The 22713-nt window shown below is 43.9% G+C and overlaps 2 long non-coding RNA genes across 2 annotated transcripts; one reads left to right on the top strand and one right to left on the bottom strand.

The window, feature by feature from the left end:
- Window positions 1-2531: 2531 nt before the first annotated feature.
- On the bottom strand, window positions 2532-17581 carry LOC131484304 (uncharacterized). Its single transcript, XR_009248152.1, has 4 exons — window positions 17001-17581; window positions 7652-7743; window positions 7413-7529; window positions 2532-2975 (listed from the first exon to the last, which is right to left on the bottom strand). It is a non-coding gene; the product is annotated as an uncharacterized LOC131484304 (long non-coding RNA).
- A 125-nt stretch (window positions 17582-17706) lies between these two features.
- Window positions 17707-21932, top strand: LOC131484305 (uncharacterized). The gene is made up of 2 exons (XR_009248153.1): window positions 17707-20160; window positions 21111-21932. It is a non-coding gene; the product is annotated as an uncharacterized LOC131484305 (long non-coding RNA).
- Window positions 21933-22713: the final 781 nt, after the last annotated feature.

The following is a 22713-nucleotide window of genomic DNA, read 5'->3' on the forward strand; positions in this document are numbered from 1 at the left end:
AGCCTGACGTGGGGCTCGAACTCACGGACCGCGAGATCGTGACCTGGCTGAAGTCGGACGCTTAACCGACTGCGCCGCCCAGGCGCCCCCCTTTTTTTTTTTAATATGAAATTTATTGTCAAATTTGTTTCCATACAACACACAATGCTCATTCTAACAGGTGCCCTCCTCAATGCTCATCACCCACCCTCCCCTCCCTCCCACCCCCCATCAACTCTCAGTTTATTCTGTTTTTAAGAGTCTCTTATGGTTTGACTCTCTCCCTCTCTAACGTTTTTTCCCCCTTCCCCTCCCCCATGGTCTTCTGTTAAGTTTCTCAGGATCCACATAAGAATGAAAACATATGGTATGTGTCTTTCTCTGTATGACTTATTTCACTTAGCGTAACACTCTGTGGTTCCATCCACATTGCTACAGAAGGCTATCAATGGCCAAATTATGGAAAGACCCTAAATGTCCACCAACTGATGAATGGATAAAGAAATTGTGGTTTATATACACCATGGAATACTACTTGGCAATGAGAAAGAATGAAATATGGCCTTTTGTAGCAATGTGGAAAGCTTTTATTTCCAAAACATGTATGTGATATTAGCTTTTGAAGGGAGTGGGGAGGGCGATGCCATTAGCGGAAGGGGCTGTAACGCTCAGGCACGTCAAGGAGACGTCGTGCTGCCTGTGAGTGTGTGTAATTGGATAACAAGACAGGCAGCTTACTGGACAAAATTGCCTGAAAGTTTATCCAGCAGCGTCTACTAGAAGCAAGAATAATCTTCCAGCCAGATTCCTGAGCACTCACTATAGATTTTATTATTGATAATAACAATTATAACCCTAAACAGTTAGAGTTTGCCTGATGAGATCTTATGTAGTTACAGATTTATTAAAATTCATACATCAACACAAATTTTACATGGGAACAATCAAACCATATGCAAGATGAATTACGATGTGCTGATGGGTTGAATGACTCATGTAACGAGGACCTGGAATCCAGAGGAAGAAGAGATTTGAGCTTTTGCACAGCGTTTGGTTTGAGAGAATAAGAATCTCTCAATTTTTTGAGAGATTTGGAGAGATTTTGAGAGATCTCAAAAATGTTGAGTGTTTGTGGACGGAGAAGCACGAAGGAAGGAAGGAAGGAAGGAACAAAGGAAGGAAGGAAGGAAGGTGGAAGGAAGGAAGGAAGAAACAAAGGAAGGAAGGAAGGGAGGTGGAAGGAAGGAAGGAAGGAAGGAAGGAAGGAAGGATATGGCTCTGGAGAACCGGCGTTGTGGGACTCACAGGGTTGCACCTGATCCGAAACTGGGAGGGAGGTCACATTAGAACGTACAGAGGTGTCTGGAGAAGGTCACAATGACGAGGGGATCACGTAGAGCAACGTTTCCACGTCTTTCGGGGGGGCAGAAGGGCTCACCGTGGGTCCTGTACGGTAGCCCAGAACAAAGGCAACTAACCCACGGAGTAAACGTGCGTGCCGCGGAAAATGTGCGTGAGGTGCCTCAGACTTTTTTTGAGTGGCTCTAGTTAACGACTCCTCTGATTTAATATGAGCTGTTAAAAAGAATCACTGCTTTTCGACCAAATTATCATACCCCTAAAAATGCTCGTCAGCCTGTCAGAGCCGTGCCTGCAGCTTGAACCCTCCGATGATTTAACTTTCCCTCAATATTCTGTCTTCTCGTCATAAAAGTATAGATAAATAACTTGAATGCAAACAGAAATTCTTTTACCTCTTTTCAGGGAGCTGCTCTGAGCGCCCAGGGCCCCTGCGCCCCTCGACTCTGCAGCACAGTTTAGCGTGAGGATATTGGCTGAAAAACCCAAGCATTCTGCACTAGCAGATGGGGCGTGTGGCCATTTTTGAAAAGGAACAAATGTATGAATTTAATTAGGAAGGGATTTGACAGGCTCCTTTCCTTTGGTTGCATAATTTTGGAGACAATTGGGATAAAGTGCATTTTTTTTCCCTCTCAAAGATAACACTACTGTAGCATTTTCCCATTTCTCCCTTTTTCCCCCCGATGTTTTTACATGCCTCCCTTGGTTTCAGAGCTCATAAATGATATTGTTTATGCGACTTTCTTTTTTTTTTTTTTTTCCCCAAGATCTGTGGCAGAGACTGGTCGTGTCTGTGACTCTTCCGACAGGACACCCACTTGGCATGCAGGCACTTAATTTATGGCTGGCCGAGTGCTAACAGCAGCCTGCCTCTGAGACCCCGTGCCTCACCCCACCTTGAGCAGTTTGTCAAGGATGTTGTGAGGCAGTCTTTTCAAGGGGCAGCTCTCAGCGCATTACGTGATTTTTACAGGGGATATTTTAGAGGTACAATCCTTGGCCTTGCAATATAGGAAGAACTGGGGACAAAGGAAACACCCTTAATGTCAGCCCAGTTCTTGGTGCTGAGCAGTACAGGTTGTACAGGAATCTGTGTAAAGAGAAGGTGTACAGACCCCTTTTCGTGATGTCCTTCATCCACAAGAGGGTCGAAGGACGAACCTCGGGCATAAACATGCCTAAAGCAAGGATGCTTTTGACTCAGCTATTTATTTAATCTGCAACACACATACAATACCAACCCTATCCACAGGGCAACCTGAGAGCAGTTGATTGCGATTATATCTGTAGAAAGGCTGGGGGCCCTAACATGTAGAGGGCGTTACGTGAGACTTTCACAGGCCCTGGGCTTGGAGGCGCTCTCAAAAGCGTGGGCAAGGCGACCTATCCCTGAAGGGCTACAACACCAGAACGGCACCTGACAGCCTTGGTCTTTTGTCTTACCCGTGACCTGTCCTCATGTCTTCGTCTGTCCTTTGAAACCTGGTCCCTTATATGGGACGGAAAGGATGCATAGAGTTGAAACTGTGGGTGGGGCACAGACAGTAGATCTTGTGTGCGGGCTTTCCAGCTTCTTCCACATCGAGGGAGATGACAAAAAGGTCAAGGGAAAAATACTGCACACCCCGCTGACCCTGGAGAGTGAAGATAGGCGAATTACTTTGTGTGTTCATTGAACAAATATATATCGAGTAATTGCTATCTGCCAGCCCCTTGCTCGATATGTTAGAGGGCAGGACAGATACCATTCTGCTCTTCTGAGACAGAGTGATCAGCACACATCTATAATAAAAGAGTAAAATATCAAATGTACGTAATCGGGACTTTGGGGAAGAAAACAGGACAGCGTGAAAGGGAAAACACAAGATGTCGGTGGTGGGTGGTCAGGAGGACATCCCTGGGATCGTAACGTTTAAAATGCGACCAGACGACATAAAAGGAGCCAGCCGGGAGAAGAACACAGAGGGGGCCCTTTTTACACTGAAGGCACAGCACGTACCTAGGTCCTGAGGCAGGGGAGTGAGTCCCACTTCCGAGGAAACACGATGCCAAGTAAGCCATTCCAGAGGTCAGGTCACATGGTGTGTCCTTGGACATGTTAAGAAGTTTCTGTGTATGTGGACGTGTACTGGAGGGTGATCGCTTGAAAATTGCGAGTGAGGCCGTTGGCTATGAAACTGAGAAGAAATGGATGGATTTGAGGTTGGCACACACATGGCCAGTAGGACGTGTTGGAGTGAAGGAAAGAGGTTCTTCAGAAATACCTCCGAATGTTGAAGCAAATGTAGGGCAAATGATTTGAGATTGGTGTGATTGCCCGAGACCAGGTATACCATGGGGACAGGAGTTTTAAGAGGTAAAAGCATGGAAAGATGCATTTAAGAGGGTAGAAATGAGGATTCAGTTTCAGATATTATAATTTTGAAAATCGGAGAGGCATGTTGGTAAGATGTCCATTGGGCGCGGGATACGACCTCTAGAGTTGAATTTTGTCCGAGTGTGAGGTGTGCATTTTGGATCTGCCGGTACCTAAGTGGTATTTAAAATTATCCGAGGCCATAAAATAAGAGAAGGATGGAATGACAGGACAGAGCGGGAGAGGATTCAAAATTCAATTGGCTTCCCAAGTCACTAGGAAAAATAGGAAGAGAAAACAAACAAAGGAGAGAACAGCTATAGGAATCAAAACCGGGAGTATGTGAAATCCTGAGCTCCAAGAACAGCGATTTAATCGGGAGAGATAGTCCAGTGCGTCAAAAATTCCCGAGAGAATAAACAAGAAGAAATGAAATGGCTTCAAATATCATTTACTGGATTTGACAACATGTGAATGTCTAGTCACTTTGTCAAAAGCCATTTCAGGGGAGCCAGCAGTTAGAGGGAATAAGGAAATAGGAGGAATCGAGTAGAAAAGCCACTTGAGAAGCATGAGGACAGAGTGGCTACGAATTGAGAAAAAGGGAGGTAGACATTTGGAAGGAGGGCGGTGGAGTGATGTGGTCATAGTGGATGGCACCGTGAGGCCGAAAGACAGTTGTCTGGGGGATTCCAGAACGTGTGCGCGTGGGCTTATGCAGATGAGTCCCTCAGGAGCCAGAGGGCAAGCACGCAGGAGGAAGCACAGCGGTATCCTCAGCCTCCGTGGATGGATTGGCCATCCGTCAGCGGAAGGAAGAAGTCCGATGGGTGCAGCATGGGTAGATGGAGAGACGTCTAGAGCAGGGGTTTCCAAAATTCTCACTACCACGAACACCCTTTCATTTTCCCTACACAAGGCCTATCATTTAAAATATTTTATGTGCAACACTCACGTAGTTAATTCAAGTAGCTTCTTTTCCCCTAAAAAACCAATGGGTCAGTGTGCAGCATAAGGTAAAATTTTGCTAAGTATGGAAATATGTGCTCTTCTGACTTTAGCTCGTTCTTGGCCATCGCTGTGGCTAACTTGTCTCTAGCGTGAGTATCGCTGTCTCAGAGGGAATTTCGCCACTCAGGACGGAGGTAAATAGGAAGAAGGTGAACACGTTTTCAAACGTTTACTCATTTTTGAGAAAGAGAGAGAGAGCATTAGTGAGGGAGAGGCAGAGAGAGAGGGAGACGGAGAATCCAAAGCAGGCTCCGGGCTGACAGGAGAGAGCCCAACGCGGGGCTCAGACTCACAGACAGTTGGATCATGACCTGAGCCGAAGTCAGACGCTTAACCAACGGAGCCACCCTGGCGCCCCAAAGATGGACACTTTGTGAAGGGTTACAGGTGCCTGTATCTCTAGCCCAGTATCCACTTCTGAGCAGCAGATCAATAACCAGTAAGGGGAAAGGCAGAGCCTGCTAACAGAAGACCAACAGGAGAGGCAAAATGCACCTGACAGTGACTCCCCAGTTCCGTGCGCACAGCCCCACACTGACGCCTGAGCCCATAACCCCACGACGACGGGAGCCAGCTCTCCTGGTGCTGTGCCCCGTGGGCGTGCTGCTGGGAAGGTGGCACCAACTAGACTTCCGGGGTGCCATCTGTGGGTGGACCGCCTGTAATCTCGACCATCACACGGTGCCGCGTCCTCCGGAGCTGTGATGTTGCGTCTTTGAAACAGTGAGCGCCAAGTCAGAGCGTCTCTCCTTCACGTCGCTCTCAGTGACCTGCTTGGGGGAACATGCGGTTTCCTTTCCTGAAACTCTAGCCTTTGCGGGTTAGAGGTTCCAGTTCCGTCAGGGAGAAAGCTTCCATCAGGGAGCAGTTATGCGTCCCACTAAATTATAAGCTACGGCTGCTACCCAGGCACGCGATGTTCCCCATGGAAAAGCACCAGCAGACACAAAGAGGAAGGAGTTTAGAGTGAGGGACTCTCAGAAATTTTTCTTCTCCTTTCCAAATTTTGAAATTAGCAAGTTATATGCAATCCGTCTCTAGGAACTTATCTTCAGAGTTAAAAATCAAAGACCGCACTGCATAAAGAGCCATTGTGCTTGACCTTACATGTAAATTCCACGGTTGGTGTTTCATTTTAGACTTGAGACTTGTGGCTCAGAATAGATGACTACGTTTTTAAGAGTTTCCTTTTGTCGTAATTCTTAATATGAAGACAGTAGACTTGGGGTGTGTTTAGAAAGTGAAATGATGTAATACACTATATAAAATGATAGACACATGATGCCTATATTTTCAGCTCTGATTTCAGGAACACAGAAAAACCCAAAGTGTGGAAAATCTTTAATTTCTGGCATCCATCATGAAGTAGGTTATTTTGGATATTAAAATGAATAAAAAATACCAAATTTCCTCTGATGGCAACTGTGAGCATATTTTTAAATAGTATTAACTGACAGTGCAACATGTTCAAAATGGTCTTTAGCAGGTGTTCTCCTGAAACAAAAGCTGTGTTGCTATAAAAAGCAAGTAACAGGAAATGGTTACATTAAAACAATGTATAACAATACTGAAATATGAGAAGGAGAATGAACCGTGGATAATCGCGATTTGACTCTTTCGGTGCCATGATGTTTTATCATCCACACAAAAGAATAGTTTATTTTGGGTCATAGTTTTCACCAAGATCTAAGTGAATTGTTTTCCTAATTGGAAAGGTAGAAAACTGTCAGTGATAAATCATGAAAAGTAAAATAAAAAATAAAATAATGGAAATAAGTTATAAACTACTATTGATGTAGTAATATACAATCTCTAATATCATGTTTTTATTGAAAGGAGAAGAAGAGAAATACTCTTTGCAACCTGCTTGGTTTTTCATTGAGTTCATGACGGGTAAACGTACATATTAAATATGGTTCAACAGGGGCGCCTGGGTGGCTCAGGTTGGTTAAGTGACTGACTCTTGACTTCAGCTCAGGTCATGATCTCACGGTTTTGTGGGTTCGAGCCTCGTTTCAGGCTCTGTGTACTGACCATGCAGAATCTGCTTGGGATTCTCCCTCTCCTCTCTGCCTCTCCTCTCTCGACCTCCCCTCAGGTCATGATCTCATGGTGTGTGAGTTCGAGCCCCGTGTAAGGTCTCCGGGCTGTGATCTGAGAGCCTGCTTTAGACCCTCTGTTCCCCTATCTCTCTGCCCCTTCCCTGCTTATGCTCTCCCTCTCAAAAATTTGAGAGAATATTTATTTTATTTCTCAAAAATAAATAAACAAAAAAACCAAAAAGACTATCCTGTAATAATAGCCTGGAAGAGAAAGACAAATCCCTAATTGCAAATTATCATCTCATTTATATCATCATTTAACTAATTTTACTTATAAGATATCTCAAAAGCACATAATACACAAATAACAAAAAATATATATGTAAATGCTATAAAACAGATGGCTAATACTTTACCATATAAATGTTATATCCTTTTTGTTATAAATATCCATGTATTAGCTGTAATAATAACAAAAATAATGATAAAAATACCAATTAATTAAAATATCTTATTAGAGACAACTACATAAAAAGAAAGAAAGAAAGAAAGACAAAGAGAAAGAAGGAAAGAGAAAGAAAGGAAGGAAGGAAAAAAGGAAGAAAAGAAAGAAAGAAAGAAAGAAAGAGAAAGGAAGAAAAAGAGAATGAAAAGACTTTTACTTCTGACTAGAAGAGTTGAAGATTTTTCTTCTCTCAAGCAAAGAGCTAGAAAACTGGAAAACTTTCAGATGCAAATACGGTCAGATCTTGGACAGCAGGCGATACAGATCTGGGATCCTGGGGAAAGGGCAAAAAATTAAATTAGTCCCAACATTGTTCTGGCTTTGTTCTTGAGATACTTTCTGCACATATTACCAGAATGGGGAACCAAAAATAGCCTAGTATGAAAGAATACTCACTGCGTAATTCAATTTACGTATAATAAATCTATAAACAATAAATCCACTCTGTAATAAAATTCAGTTGTTCCCTGGATGTGGTAGCAAGAGACCTACCGAGAAGAGAAACAGAAAAATTCATGTATGAGATGGAAATATTCCATTACTTCAGATGTGCCGTGTTTATGCAGGGGTGCACATCCTCCTAACTACCCAGCTGCTTAAAATAGGATTCGTGGGGCTCCTGGGTGGCTCAGTAGGCTAAGTGTCTGACCTTGGCTGAGGTCACGGTCTCACAGTTCGTGAGTTCGAGCCCCGCGTCGGGCTCTGTGCCGACAGCTCGGAGCCTGGAGCCCGCTTCGGATTCTGGGTCTCCCTCTCTCTCTGCCCCTCCCCCGCTTGTGCTCTGTCTCTCTCTCTCAAAAATAAACATTAAAAAAAATAAAAACATCGCTTCTCAGCCTTTTGGCTAAGATCAAGTGTAAAAAAAATAAAAACAAACATGGAACATGGGGTGCCTGGGTGGCTCAGTGGGCTGTGCTTGACTCTTGATTTCGGCTCAGGTCATGATCTCACAGTTCGTGAGTTCGAGCCCTGCATCTGGCTCTGCACTGACGGTGTGGATTCTCTCTCTCCCTCTCTCTCTCTCTGACCCTCCCCTGCTTGCTCTCCCTCTTTCTGTCAAAAATAAGTAAATAAACTAAAAAAATTTTTTTTAAACCAAAACTATAAATGAATATGAATCAACAATGAATCCAAGTATTAAACAACTGTATACATCAATGAACTGTAAAAAGGAAATAAGGAGAAATTAGTGAGTTATGACAGAAAATTAGTAGGACTGACAGTGCAGCCAAAAATAATTTTTGAAATTTTTAGTAAGTGAATGTCCAACAAAAACAAAAAAGAAAAAGTATCAATATATCATACTGAAATTGATTAAGGCTATATAACCTAAGCTACAGAGGCATTTAATAATTCAAAGCAAATGTTGTACATAGATAAATGTTAGCCAATTTTAAATATTCACTTTCTAATATAAATCTAAATTAATGAGACAACACAAGACACGTGTTAAATATTAAATGTGGCAGTAAGCACAGAAATTATTTTCAAAGTTTGCAATGAAGTGCCTCAAAACTACACAGGTGCATACAGGATTGTGGGTTAATTCCAATCAAACTTTATAGAACACATAAGTCACATCCTATTTCAAAATAACCCAGAGAATTAAAAAAGAGCACTGGGTGTTGTATGGAAACTAATTTGACAATAAATATCATATATTAAAAAAAAATAAAAAAATTAAAAAAAAGAAAAAAGAAAAAAGAAATTGGAGTTCTCTTAGATTCATTTTATGAACCATAACAAAAATGTGACCAACGGTATAACCTACTTTAACAATATGGGTTCAAAGTCGTAAACAAGTTACTAGATGCTGCTGAAGCCAGACAATAAGACCGACTGAGATTTATTGCAGGAAAACAAGCCTCATCGAACATATAGGACCATCGCAATGCATCCAGTAGGTCAACAAGGTGCCACAATACGTTGATAAAATCAGCAAGTATTTTTTTTTTGGTAGCTTTATTTAATATCTTTCCCAAGCCTTACAACGCATCCTCTGAAAGTACACAATTCAATGCTTCTTCGCATATTTATAGAGTTGCGTGGTTATCTATTCACCATTATCCCTATCTACTTTTAGAATATTTTCATCACTTCACGCCATTCACAGCCATTCCTCTTTTCTGCCAAATTCCCCGAGCTCTGGGCACACTAATCCATATTTTGATTCCATACATTTGCATACACTGGGCATTTCATATAAATAGAATCATGCCATACACGGTCTTTGTGACTGGCTTCTTTCATTAGGCATAACGTTTCAAGGTTTTTTCACGTTGCAACTTGTATCTGCGTTTCATTTTTTATTGGAAAATACTATTCCGTTGTACGTGATATCCGCATTACCTATCCAGGATCAGACAATGGGCTTTTGAGCTGTCTCCATGTTTTGACTGTTACGAAAAATGCTACTATCAACATTCGGGGACAGGGAAGGATGTTTAGGTGGATGTTTGTTTCCAAATCTCTTAGAGAGATACTTGGGGGTGTGGATATAGAAAGTCATCTGATTTCCCTATGTTTAGCATTTTGAGAAATTGGCCAACTGTTTTGTAAAGTGGCTGCGCTTTCCAATTTGGTTGCCTTTTGTTTCTTTTTCTTGCCTGATTGTTCTGGCTAGAACTTCCAATACAATGTGGGACGGCCTGGTGAAACCGGGCAGCCTTGATGGGCCGATGTGCTCCTCGTCTTAAAGCTGTCAGTCATTCAGTGTGAACGTGTTAGCTGTGGCATTTTCCTACATGCCCTTTACTGGGTTAAGAAAGTTCCTTCCTGTGTCTAATTTCTGAGTGTTTTTGTCACGAAAGAGGTTGGGTTTTCTCAAGTGTTTTTTTTTTTCTTTCCCTTTTTTTTTTTTTTTTCTTGTATCTCTTTGGATGGTCATGTGGCTTTTGTTCTTTATTTTTTTTAATGCAACGCATCATAATTGGGTTCTGGCTGTCTTAAGAACCTTGCATACCCGACATAAATCCCACGTGGTGGTGGTAATCCACATGATCCCTTTTATGTTCTGCTGGATGAAATTTGCCGGCATGTTGTTGAGGATTTCTTGGTCTGCAGTTTTCTTTTATTGCAGTACCTTTGGTTTGGGAACAGGAAAATTCTAGACGCACACCATGTGCTGGAGAGTGATGCTTCCTTAGATTTCTGGGAGGATTGTGTGAGGGACTGGTATTAATTCTTCCTGGGATGTTTGGTGGAATTTGCCATTTGAATTGCGAATTCGGTTGGGCGGTGAAACCATTTTAGCTTTGCTCTTTCCTTCATGGGAGGTTCTCATACGAATAATTCGACACTTTCCTGTGGTGGGTATGTTTGCATTTTGTATTTCTTTATGAGTCACTGTTGGTAGTTTTGCATTTCTAGGAATTTCTCTTTTTCATCCAAGTTGTCTAATTTGTTGGCGTAAGTTGTTAGTCGTATTTCATCACAATCTTTCTGAATTTCTGTAAAGTCAGCCCCAGTGTCCCCTCTTATGTTTCTAATTTTGATGGTACAAGTCTTCTGTCTTTTTTTCTTGGTTTGTCTTGCTGAAAATATATCAAGTGTGTTGATCGTTCCCAAGGGCTTACTTTGCATTTTCTTGATTTTCTCTATTGTTTTTCTTTTCCTTATTTCTTTAATTCCTGCTCCGATCTTTACCTCCTTCCTTGTTTTCTTAAGGTTTATTTTGTTTTTCTTTTCAGTGTCTCAAGGTAAAAAATGGTAGGTTATTGATTTGAGGTCTGTTTTCTTTTTTAATACAAACATTTCCCATTGTAAATTTTCTCCGAAATAGTTTTAACTGCATTTCATGAGTTTGGTATGTTTTGTTTTCATTTTAACGTATCCGAAAATATTTTATAATTTCTCTTCTAGTCTCTCCTTTGACCAACTGTTTTTTTAAGAAACATATTTTATAATTTTCACATACTTATGAATTTTTCAAATTTCTTTCTCATGGTGATTTCTAGTTTAGTTATATTGAAATTTTAGAATATACTTGTATCCATATCTATGTCAATATTTTCAAATTCAGAAGTCTTGTTTTACAGACTTGAATGGATGTTACCCTCTGGAGTGCTCCATTTATGCTTGAGAAGAATTTGTATTCTGTTTTCTTCGGGTAAAGTGTTGTGTCTGTGGTATGTTAGCTCTGATTGGTTTCTATAGTGCTCAAGTCTTACCTAAACTTGTCAATAATCTGTCCAATTGTCTTGTCCAGTATTTAAAGTGGGCTATTCGTGTCTGCAATTATTACTGTTGAGTTTTCTATTTCTCCCTGAATTGTTCTGTTTTTGGTTCAAGTAACTTAGAACTCTGTTGTTAAGTATATGTGTATACACACACACACACACACACACACACACACACACACACACATTTCATTATGAAATGTCCTTTGTCTCTCCTAAGAAAGTCATTGTTTTATGGTCCAGTATGTCTATTGCAAGTTTGGCTACTCTGAGTATCTCATGCTTTCTTGACATGATATCATTTCTGATTCTTTTGTTTCCATATCTGTTTCTTTCTTTGATTCTAAAGTATGTCCCCTGTAGAGCAAGAGAAGAAAATCATCAACTTTATTACAAGAAAGTTGTAAATGTCTAGTCTAGCAAATGCTTCTTTAACATGGTAAAGAATACCTACCTCAAGCAATTTGCTAAAATCAAGCTTCTTCACTGAAAAAATACAAACATGTCTTCTAAATACAGAACGAAGAAAAAAATGAATACTGAAGCTGCCTTGTAAAATGACTACTCTCTGGTCATTGGCTGATGCTGTAAGATTATTTCTTTTTTTCTCTTTCTTTCTTTCTTTCTTTCTTTCTTTCTTTCTTTCTTTCTTTAATGAGAGGGACAAAAAGTTTAAATTAGGAGGAAAAAAAAACTTCATCCCATTTCTAGTACTCCAGATTTCTGTTTCCTCCTCTGCTTTTCTTCATAGTTCCTATAACCCCTTAGTAGTAGATGCTATTCTATTTGTATTTAACTTATTTATCAGCTGTCTGTATTCTTCTACTAAAATGTTAGCTTCAGGCAACAAGAACTTTTCTCTCTGTTTTTTTTTTCCCTTCTGTGCCCCAACACCACAGACGGAGCCTGAAACATAAAAAAGGTTAATAGGGGCGCCTGGGTGGCGCAGTCGGTTAAGCGTCTGACTTCAGCCAGGTCACGATCTCGCGGTCCGTGAGTTCGAGCCCCGCGTCAGGCTCTGGGCTGATGGCTCGGAGCCTGGAGCCTGTTTCCGATTCTGTGTCTCCCTCTCTCTCTGCCCCTCCCCCGTTCATGCTCTGTCTCTCTCTGTCCCAAAAATAAATAAAAAATGTTGAAAAAAAAAAAATTAAAAAAAAAAAAAGGGTTAATAAAAAATGTGTGCAATATGTGGGTTATTTGAAGATGAAATAAATTCTACCCTAGAAAATAATGAAGTAGATCAACCAAAATTGTAGAATACCAAGGTTCAATAAGATGGTTAGTTTCAAATAGCTATAAAAACTAGTGAATTTCTTATATGTAAAAAATAACTTTTGCAAAAATAATGGTTCTCAGCAGCCAGATTAAACGTGTCTGAGAATGAACCTAACTGCCAATACAACACCATGCAGAGGAAACTTCAAATCAGTATCAGGAGGCATCTAAAAACTCAGTAAATAGATGCACCGTGCTCCTGCGTGGGGAGAATAAATACTGTTTTTCTCACAAAATTAATCTATGCATTTAGTGCAACCACCTTCAAAATCCCAATGAATATTTTTGGAAGCATGAGGAACATCCCTGAAGCCCACCTGTGATAACGAATCGATAAAAACATTCGAGAAAAGTCATGATTTGGTGGGGGAAGTGGCAAGATTTGCATTCTGTGTATTATACGATGCAAATAAGGATAATTAATAGCATATTGTCAGGTGAAACTGTTGCCTCAATAGGCAGGCACATCAGTAAAAAGGGCTACGGTGTCCCCAAGCCATCCACCTGCACACGGAAATTTATATGATAACGTCATTTCAAATCAGTAAGGAAATATGAATTATTTCAACCCATGACAAAATAGTATAGATTCTGAACATGCACTATTTTCTAAAATTACTTAGAGATGGGTGAAAGATCTAAATGTGTAAAACAAGAAATGAGAAAATTATGATTTTTAATACAGGTAAAGATTCGTTTCATCTCTGAAACCAAACTCCAAAGCAGAAGCTGTAAAGAAAACGATGGATACTTTTGTGTGTGGAAAATATTCAAAAACAAATGGATTGGAAAATATGTGTGCTGCCTGTGATTGGCAACTTATAAAGATCCTGAAAATACATAGAATCTTTCTAAGCCATCAAAACAAGTATGGACCCAACTGACAGAAAAGGAACAAAATACGTTGGGAAGTCACTTTTCAGAAAAACGGAGGTCGGCACAGCATTGTTTCTAGATTCCCCTAGAAGGAGCGGGTTATTGGAACGGGGCTGTAAGCTTTGCCAGTGACAGGCCTGGGACACCACAACCTTGGGTCTCATACCTGATCAAGGACTACCTGGGAGCTTCCTCAGGGACCCGGCAAAGCAGGGGTGATTTACCCACAAAGCGTTACATTTGCTTCTGCCCTGTAACCAGCTGGCCTCCCCTAAGGCCTGTCTCCTTGGCTAAGTTAATCGGAAAGATATAAAAGGCATCATTGTGTTCGTTTCTCCCGAATCCATCACCCACCTGAAACACTCCATTATATGAAAAAGGAATTTCTCACACCATGCAAGTGATCAATAATCATATGGCCCAGTTATTAGAAATATAAAAAGGGGCATTTTAAAACTACTCCAAGGGCAACCATAAAAGAATACCGCCCTGAATTGAGAAAGATGAGGGGGTCCAGCTCGCACACATAGCTGGTGTCTGTGTCAGCAAATGTGCTCATCAGAGTCATTTACAGATTTATATCCTAGTCCATTAAAAATGGCATATTCTTTACTTTTTTATAAATTTATAAATGTTTAAAATGTTTCTTTGTTTTTGAGCGCGAGAGGGACAGAGGGCAAGTGGGGGAGGGGCAGAGAGAGGGGGAGACACAGAATCCGAAGCAGGCTCCGGGCTCCGAGCTGTCGGCACAGAGCCCCACGCGGGGCTTGAACCCACGAACTGCGAGGTCACGAGCTGAGCCAAAGTCAGATGCTTAACCGACTGAGCCCCCCGGGTGCCCCGCATATTCTTTAATACATCCATTCTCCTTGACACATTAATGAATGGGGGAAATGTAAGAATGTGCAGAAAATTGAGTCAGAACGATATTAATTGCATGAATAGCTAGACTTAGACAAGACTTCAAATGCTCTACCAGTGGACTTGTACAAGGGTATAAACTGAGAGGAGACACTGGCCAACCATGCAAAGCATTATTGAAGTTTATGAATTAGCATGGGAAGTAGCCATGATACATGGCAGAGGGAAAAAATCAGTTTCAAAACTATATGAAGTTTGTTTTTATTTTACAAAAACTCTCTTTTTACAATGTCTTAGGATTACTGCTGATACTTGCCTCACACCGCTTCTCATTTTTGATATTTTAAATGATCACCTTTACTTTAGTAATTTTAAAGTTATTTTTCAAAATGCACTCGTTACATAAAAAGCCACCTTGTTAAAGAAGCGCGGCTGTGGGTTGCAAGGGAGACGTGTTTGCCCAAGACGTTACGTGTGAACTATTCACAATAACGTAAGGGATTACTGAGGAAACTGGTTTTGTGACTTTTAGTCTATCTCTGTAATTTGCTATTTACTAGGAAACACTTACTATCACCGGGTTTACCGCTATCATTAACCAACAAATGGTCCAATTTACAAATGCATATTCTCAGATGATTACTTTCCAGAGTCGCAAACGTCCTGATTGTGAATCTCATTTTAATTCCCATCCTGTTCAGTCCTGTCTCCCTCCTCTTGGCGATTTTCAAAGAGCTCATGCTGTCTTCACGTGACCTTCGGCTACGTTGATCATCCACCGATCATTGTGATGAGGAAAGTTGATTTAAAAACCATTCTAAAAAATGATGATGCGCCATGCAAGTTTCGTTTCATTTTTAACAATTGTCTCTAACAATTTCTGTGTGAATTCACATCTTGCCTGCCCCCCCGGGAGAATACTTTTCTTCGCCCCTGGGAAGGGTAGCATACAGATGGAACATTCACCATAAAGAGTAACATGCCTCTCTAAGATCAAGCAAACCCTGGCACGGGGGGGGGGACTTCGCAAGGGATAACACCAGCTGATGCTGACACGGCCTGTGCTGTTTAAAACGTTCTCTCATCTATATAATTTGAGCCTCTGTTTCAATCGCGAGGCTTTATTGTTAAGCGCAGACTATACCCAATGAAAGAGACCTGGGGAGCGTTCACGCCCATAATCAGTGATCGCAAGGACTAAGCTAAGAAAGCAACAATCATAATATCTCTGTTATTAATTAAAAACTGGACTCAGAGGGGTAGCGCCATGTCAGAGGCCCCGCCTGCTGTCGGCAATGGTTATCTGAAATCAAGTCAAGATGTGAAACTGAATATATTTAATGTAATTATGTGGTATGTTCACTCGCTCGTGTAAGTGTGTGCAAGAGATAGAAATAATGCCTTCAAGGGGCGCCTGGGTGGGTCAGTCGGTTGAGCGTCCGACTTCAGCTCAGGTCACGATCTCACGGTCTGTGAGTTCGAGCCCCGCGTCGGGCTCTGTGCTGACAGCTCGGAGCGTGGAGCCTGCTTTGATTCTGTGTCTCCCTCTCTCTCTGCCCCTCCCCCATTCATGCTCTGTCTCTCTCTGTCTCAAAAATAAATAAACATTAAAAAAAAAATTAAAAAAAAAAAAGAAATAATGCCTTCAAGGAGTGTCACCTCCATCTTGGGGACGGACACAAAAGACACGGGGTGTGATTACGATGTGCTCTACTGGAGATGTGCACAAAGTGCTGTGGCCGCACAGGGAAGCTAGCTCTGACACGCACACACACACGTGCACACACACGCTCACACCCAGGCACAGGCTTTCACACGCATGCTCTTACGCTGTCCCACTCTTCCCCACGGCAAGTAAGGTGGGACCAGAGGCTCCACAGGGAAGATGTGACTTGAATGGGTCTGGACAGACGGCAAAGATGAAAACAACAATTTTTTTTTAAATGTCTATTGATTTTTTGAGAGACAGAGACAGGGCATGAGCAGAGAAGGGGTAGAAATAGAGGGAGACACAGACTCCGATGCAGGCTCCAGGCTCTGAGCTGTCAGCAAGGAGCCAGAAGTGGGGCTGGAACTCAGGAACCTTGAGATCATGACCTGAGCCCAAGTGGGACGCTTAACCGGCTGAGCCCCCCCAGGCGCCCCCAGACGACAAAGATTGTTCCGTGGGGACATGGGGTTGGTCACTCTTGGGCAGAGGGGAAGGATTCCAACAAAAAGAGCCGAGCTGTGACAGCAGTCCACCCTTGGTAAGAGTCCCATAGAATTCCAAGAAACAAGGACAGGAGGGGAGGGAAGGCCGGACTCTGGAAGGAGTGGAGACCCAGAAACGCCCACCCCCTGCCCCCTCCATAATTCTAGCCATGGACCCTGGCCCGCTCCTCTCCTCGGAATTCCTCACCACTAGGCGAATCACACAGTTTCTTTTCCCCCCAGAGGGGCCTGGCTTCTGCTTCGGTCGTTAATGAATCCCTAGTTTCTACGACGGGCCGGCCATGCAGGAGGTGCTTAATAAATGTGTTACAAACGCAGGATAAGAGCCAGAATAAAGGTACCTTACGGGTTCCCATTCTGGCTGTATCATGAAACGGCCGTATGGGCGTTGGCGAGTCTGTCTGAACTCTGATTCCCTCCCTTTAAAAAATGGGAAACTCCTCATGATGGGAATACTCGTAACAGCTGATCTCGTACGACTGCTGGGGAAGCAAATGACACATGCAAGCCCTCAGCCCCGCGAGTGTCCAACGGCCGCCGACGCGAGCGGGACGGCGGCGCCGGTGACGATCAGGACAATGGCGAGGTCACCAGGGCGTGCCCCACTTCCGGTTTGGGCGGTGGTGGCGACAGCGGTGCCATCGTTTTGCCTTCTGGGGACCGAGAAGACGCCTGCAGTGTAACTGCTTCCAGGGTCCGCCCCACGGTCCGCTGGGCCGCACCAGCGACCGCGACTGATAACCGGGCCCAGAGCTCCTCGTCTGCAAACGAGAATTCATTCGCAAAGACGCAAACCTGCGATTAGCTGCCCGCGATAGGCTCCCGGTGCCTACCAGCCCCGACGCGGGCAAATACGGCCCAGGGTGCTGCGCGCGTGCGCACACTTTGCTCCCACGTGTGCCGCTGATGTCCCGGATGGAGCGCACGTCTCCGGCATTCTGTTCCGGGGACCCCAAGTCACGTGGGCGTCATTGCTGCTAAGAGCCACTGCCACGTGGGCCGCGATCGGACCCGGTTTTGTGACGCACTTTGGATAATAACTAGGGTCTCTGGCCTTGATCTCTGCGGGCCCTGGGTAGAAGCCCGTCGGGTCACGAGCGATCTGTCCTCCTGTTCCACACAAGCCCTTTTAGATCATTTACCAAGTGGATCCCCTAAATTCTCAAACAAACAAACAAACAAATTTCTAAGCAAACAACGAGTTTGCTCTGTCAGCAGCGGGGTCTCCAAAATACACAGAACCTGCTGTACAATTCATCCAGCAGGGGGCACCCGACCAGTGAACAGGACAGACCCCCCCCCCCCCCCCAGTTATCCACACCTGCTTCTGGAGGGGCTCCCAGGGGGCCCCACCTCAAACGGGTCTGCGGGAGGCGTTGTGTTCCCCGTCCCCCAAACCATCGTCTGACTACCCCTTCTCACCTCTCCCTCCCCCCCCAAGTATTTGCCCCATGAGGTTGTAAGCCTGTTATTAGCCCAGACATGGTGGGAGGGGGGCGGGCAGTGCATGAACCGAAGGAAGAACAGAGGGAGCAGATGAACTGTCCTGGGGCCATCGGGGGCTTTGCCGGGAAACGTGGCCAGAATTTCTCACAACCTTCTAGGAAGCTGACTCATCTGGAAGAGGGTAGCAAGGAGGCCGTGCATTTGGTGTCCCCTCTTAACGTCATTTTAAGGTCACCCGGGAGGAGAGTCTGTCCAGTTGCTGACTGCGCGTGAGAAAGGAAGGCTGTGTTCTCAGTGACACAGACGAGTTGTTCCACACACGGTCCATCGCGGAGACGGGAGTTCTCACCATGTTTTTTGATAGCAAACCCTCAGGTATTGAAAAGCCCAGCTCCTCGGTGTCTGGTATCCTGAGACTCAGCTTGTCTGAGGCGCAGTGTCACGGGAGACCCTTCTCTTTGTCTTCCCCCCTTAACGCATTTCCTTGCCTTGCTCATCTCCTGTCACACCTCCTCCTGGGAGGCTCAGGCCAGCGTGGGGGTGACACCCTACGCTGCCTCCTAATCGGCCGCCGTGGCTCGCTCGCTCTCTCGGCTCACGTCCTGCTCCAGAAATAGAAGCATTTAACGCAGACCAAGCCCCTCCAGTCCCCCTCCCTGACGCCCTGCCCGCGTTCCTTCTGTCCCGGAGACACACACAGTTGCAGGTGGACGACCTCCTCTCTGGCAGTTCCGCAAAGGTCAGAAAACTGAGACGCAGAAAAAAGAAAATGCCAACCTGGGAATTACTCAGTGTGTGTCCGTGCAGAAGGCCAGGCCTTTTAGAAGATAAATATCACAGATGGAGAGAGTGCTCGGGGACCTTTGTGTTGTCACAGTTTACTGCGAGATTTATAAAGTCCACGCTGCTGAATCTGGCCTCCAGTTCAGCACCCGGACATCCTCGAGGCCCAGCTTCGTCTGTTTGCTGCCCCAGACCTATTGCCTCCCTTCCTTCCGCCTGCTCCCCATTTCTGGGATTTGGGGTTCCGTTGACCCCCGCTGAGATGGAATGTTCCTTGCTGGGTTTTTCAACTGTGGCCAGGAAGTTGGGGTCATTTTCTGAAGAAAAATAATTTGCCTTCTAGAAGTTTTTAGTAAAAGAAGAACTCTAGAAAGTAGGTTTTGTGATCATCTACGTCTGGGAGAAAACAATCAATTAGGTCAAGGTCTCTGCCACTAACCAGAGGCAACACCAGAGGAAGGAATAACCAGAGGAAAGAAAAGAAGTTGCTAGGCTACATCCGGTAGCTGAAATTTGGGAAATTTCCTCTCAGCTGGATCAGAGAGGAATGTTCCTCAGGAGGGTCACTCGAAACACATGTTGCACGTTGGTACCTGCAGTCGTGTGTCTGACAGTGTATTCCATTCTTAATACCGACCTTGGCATTCGGAGCCCCGGGGTGTGGAGTCGGCCAGGTGTGAACGTGCTTTCACATTAGGGTAGCTCAGACTTGGGGGCCCCACAGGACAATGGGTGTGGCTCGTGACTCCGCTGTTTCCAATCCACGTGGTTTTGAGGGTGATCACTAGAAATCACTGAACTTCACAAAGCCCCTGTCTGCCTCGCTTCCACGATGGGCGTAAGGACAAGCCTACACCTTGTGATAGTTGGGAAAATGGAATAACGGGATACAGGCCACATACCTACACTGTGTCCCTCCCGTCCCCAGGTCTGAATTTCTCCTGAGAGATCAGACAGCAAAAACATATGGCACTGAGGGCGATGGCCATAACTCACTTCCCAGCTTCGGACACCTGCTGTGATATCCACACCGATCCACTGCTTCAGGCCTCTGTTTCTCGATGGGCCAGACTGAGCCCAGAGTGTAAACCAGGATCCCCTTAGTGCTGAAGAGCGTCTGGAGAGGGAAACGGAGTCCTTCTGTGAAAAACAGTAACGTTACCGCTGCTTAGCGTCTACAGTGATCAACTGTGATCACGCCGTGTTGGGGACATAAGTGTTTTATTTGACAGCTAACTGCAGGCTAACGAACACACAGAGCAAAGTTTTCGTGTAAGCTTCTTAAAACTTACTTCCTTGAGATAGAAGACCAGATAAACGTGTCGATCTGCTTTCTTCTAAAAATCAAAATGGCTGTCAAAAATCATTCTGGTCCTCTCTGTGGTTGAGTTAATCAAAACTTTGCAGTAATTTGAAACACACTGAGAATGTACTGATTTTACAATAACAGTGGTTTTCCAAAACAGGCTGATGCCGACAAAACATTTGTCATCGGCAGAGTAGGGGTAACGTTGGACCAGTGTATCTAACTTGAGGGCCTTTGTTGACATTTCGTGAGTAACGTTGGGCCAGTGTATCTAACTTGAGGGCCTTTGTTGACATTACAATTTTTGACAATTTATCTGATATTTTTGTTGTGTTTTGGTTTTATTCTCAAGTGAACCAGACAACCTCACTATGCATTCTCTTGAGATCCAGGGGAAATTGTCATCCTTGCAGGCATTATCTTCAAAAAGAAATCCTTATGCTGCACGGAAATTTTTTGTAACATTCAACTTCTTGGACTGTTAATTCCTAAGTGGTAGTTTATCTTCTTGGGGGAAAAAAAAACCCTCCTAAATGATGTTTTGCTCTTAAAATGTCACATTGGGTGGTGAACGGTGAACCTTACTGGGGCCAGGGGCACATACACTAAAACAGAGCAGCACTGGGTGCGTGCAAGGGTGATTTTTCTCCCACACCGTTCCGCGGTGAAACATCACTGCCATTTTAATTGCTCTGAGCCTCTGTGCCAGTTCCAGTCATATTTTTAATGCCCAATCGACCATGAAGCTCAGAATTTTCACTTCATGGCCTCGTCAACAAATTGATCCCTAATTTCCATATGATTAAGAGAAAAATGCCTCTTCTGTAAGAGACTAGCCCTATGTCCAGCAAAGTGATACATGAAAAATAAGAAACAATTCAAGTTGGCTAATGAAAAATTTAATTTCTCTTCACAGAGGTATGACACAGCCAATCGTCCACATTCACAGGGTTTATGTTGCATTTTCTGCCGTGTCAAGAGAGGAAGAAAAATGGAGCCAAGAACTTGGGTTGTAATTGTAGTCCTCCTCACCTGGGTGTGGTCGTGCACCTGTTAAGAGCTTCATGAGCTCTCATCCGCCCTCTCCTTTCCTGGACCCCAGCCACTGGAGAAGCTTTAAAAAAATATCTTTCATGAGGAACAAATGCCATTAGTATGAAGACTGTCTTCTATGGTTTTGAGGCAAGATATTAAGGCAGACGTTTGCATTTTCCAGAGACAGGTGCCAGAATGTAGCAAAAGAGAACATAGTAAAAGTCTCCAAATGAGTGCCAAAGGCTTTTTACTCCAAAGAATGTCTGTCGAGTCTGTGCACTACATAAACTAAGAAGAACCTTGGCCCCTGGTGACCAAAATAGGGGTAAGAAGACTGCAGTTCAGCGTCTGCATGGCCCATCTCCTCTCCAGGCGAAACAGTACGGAAGAGGGGACCATCCCCTGCCCTGTCACTGCTGGCACTCCGGTGCAGCTGGCCGGGTGACTGCCTGCTAGGTCCTCGCGGTGGCCGCTGTTATCGGGGCACCGTGGAGACGCCCGGATCCGAGGCCTGCAGAAAGTTCACCGATCCCGATCTCCTCCTCAGGCTCGACTCCAACATCGTGGAACATTTTGTGTCACTTGGCACTGTGTTTATTCTAGAAAATGGAATAGAAGAACAATTTGTCTTGGCCTTAAGGTATTGCCATTTCCCTTTCTTACTGATTTTGTAAACCAAAATATAAAATATGTAACTATGTGAGGGTATGAGTGTTCACTGAAGTTATCACGGTAGTCATTTCGCAGTACATAAGTCCATCCAGTCATTACTGGCACACTTTAAACTTATACAGCGTTATATCTCAGGAAAACTGGGGGGAAATAAAAATGTAATCTTGCTTGAAAAGGCAAGACTCACTGATTTCTGAAGATGTTGGTTTCCTTCGGGCCAGCCACGTAGCCTCTTGGAGCCAAAGTTCCTTAAACTGCGCAAATAAAACATGGGGCTGGTAGTCTTTCCGTGTATCATAGGCTGTCGCATCCTCCAGAGTTGAAAGGCTGGGTGTAAGTGGTTTCACTGGGAATCGTGTTCTGATGTGCGCTTCTCCAAAAAAGAAAAGAAAAGAAAGAGAAGAAAACCAAGAAATTAATTACAAGCCGTGAACGACAAAATTAGAAACAGTACACACATGCACGCGCACGTTCCCGCACACACACGCTGACAACTGCCAGGGATTCAACACTGTTTAACTTCTCTCACGATGCACAGAACCACTAGTGACTTAGAATGTCCTGTCTGCAGCCCTCCCGCCTTTCTCTCTGTTGTTGAAATGGCCAGGGAGGCAGGCACCAGCCCCGTTTACTTACACTTAGAAAACTTCGGGGTTTTCTAGAAGTGTTCAAAGATTTTTTAAAATTATTATTATTTCCTTGAAAAACAGGATTTCTGGGGCTCTGCCCTCTATTGGCTCAGAGATGTATTTTAATAGACCCAATGTATACTGAGGACGGGTCTCAGATTTGGCCTCCTGCATGGCCACCCG

The sequence above is a fragment of the Neofelis nebulosa genome, chromosome 9, assembly GCF_028018385.1.
Source record: "Neofelis nebulosa isolate mNeoNeb1 chromosome 9, mNeoNeb1.pri, whole genome shotgun sequence".
Classification (NCBI taxonomy): Eukaryota; Metazoa; Chordata; class Mammalia; order Carnivora; family Felidae; genus Neofelis; species Neofelis nebulosa.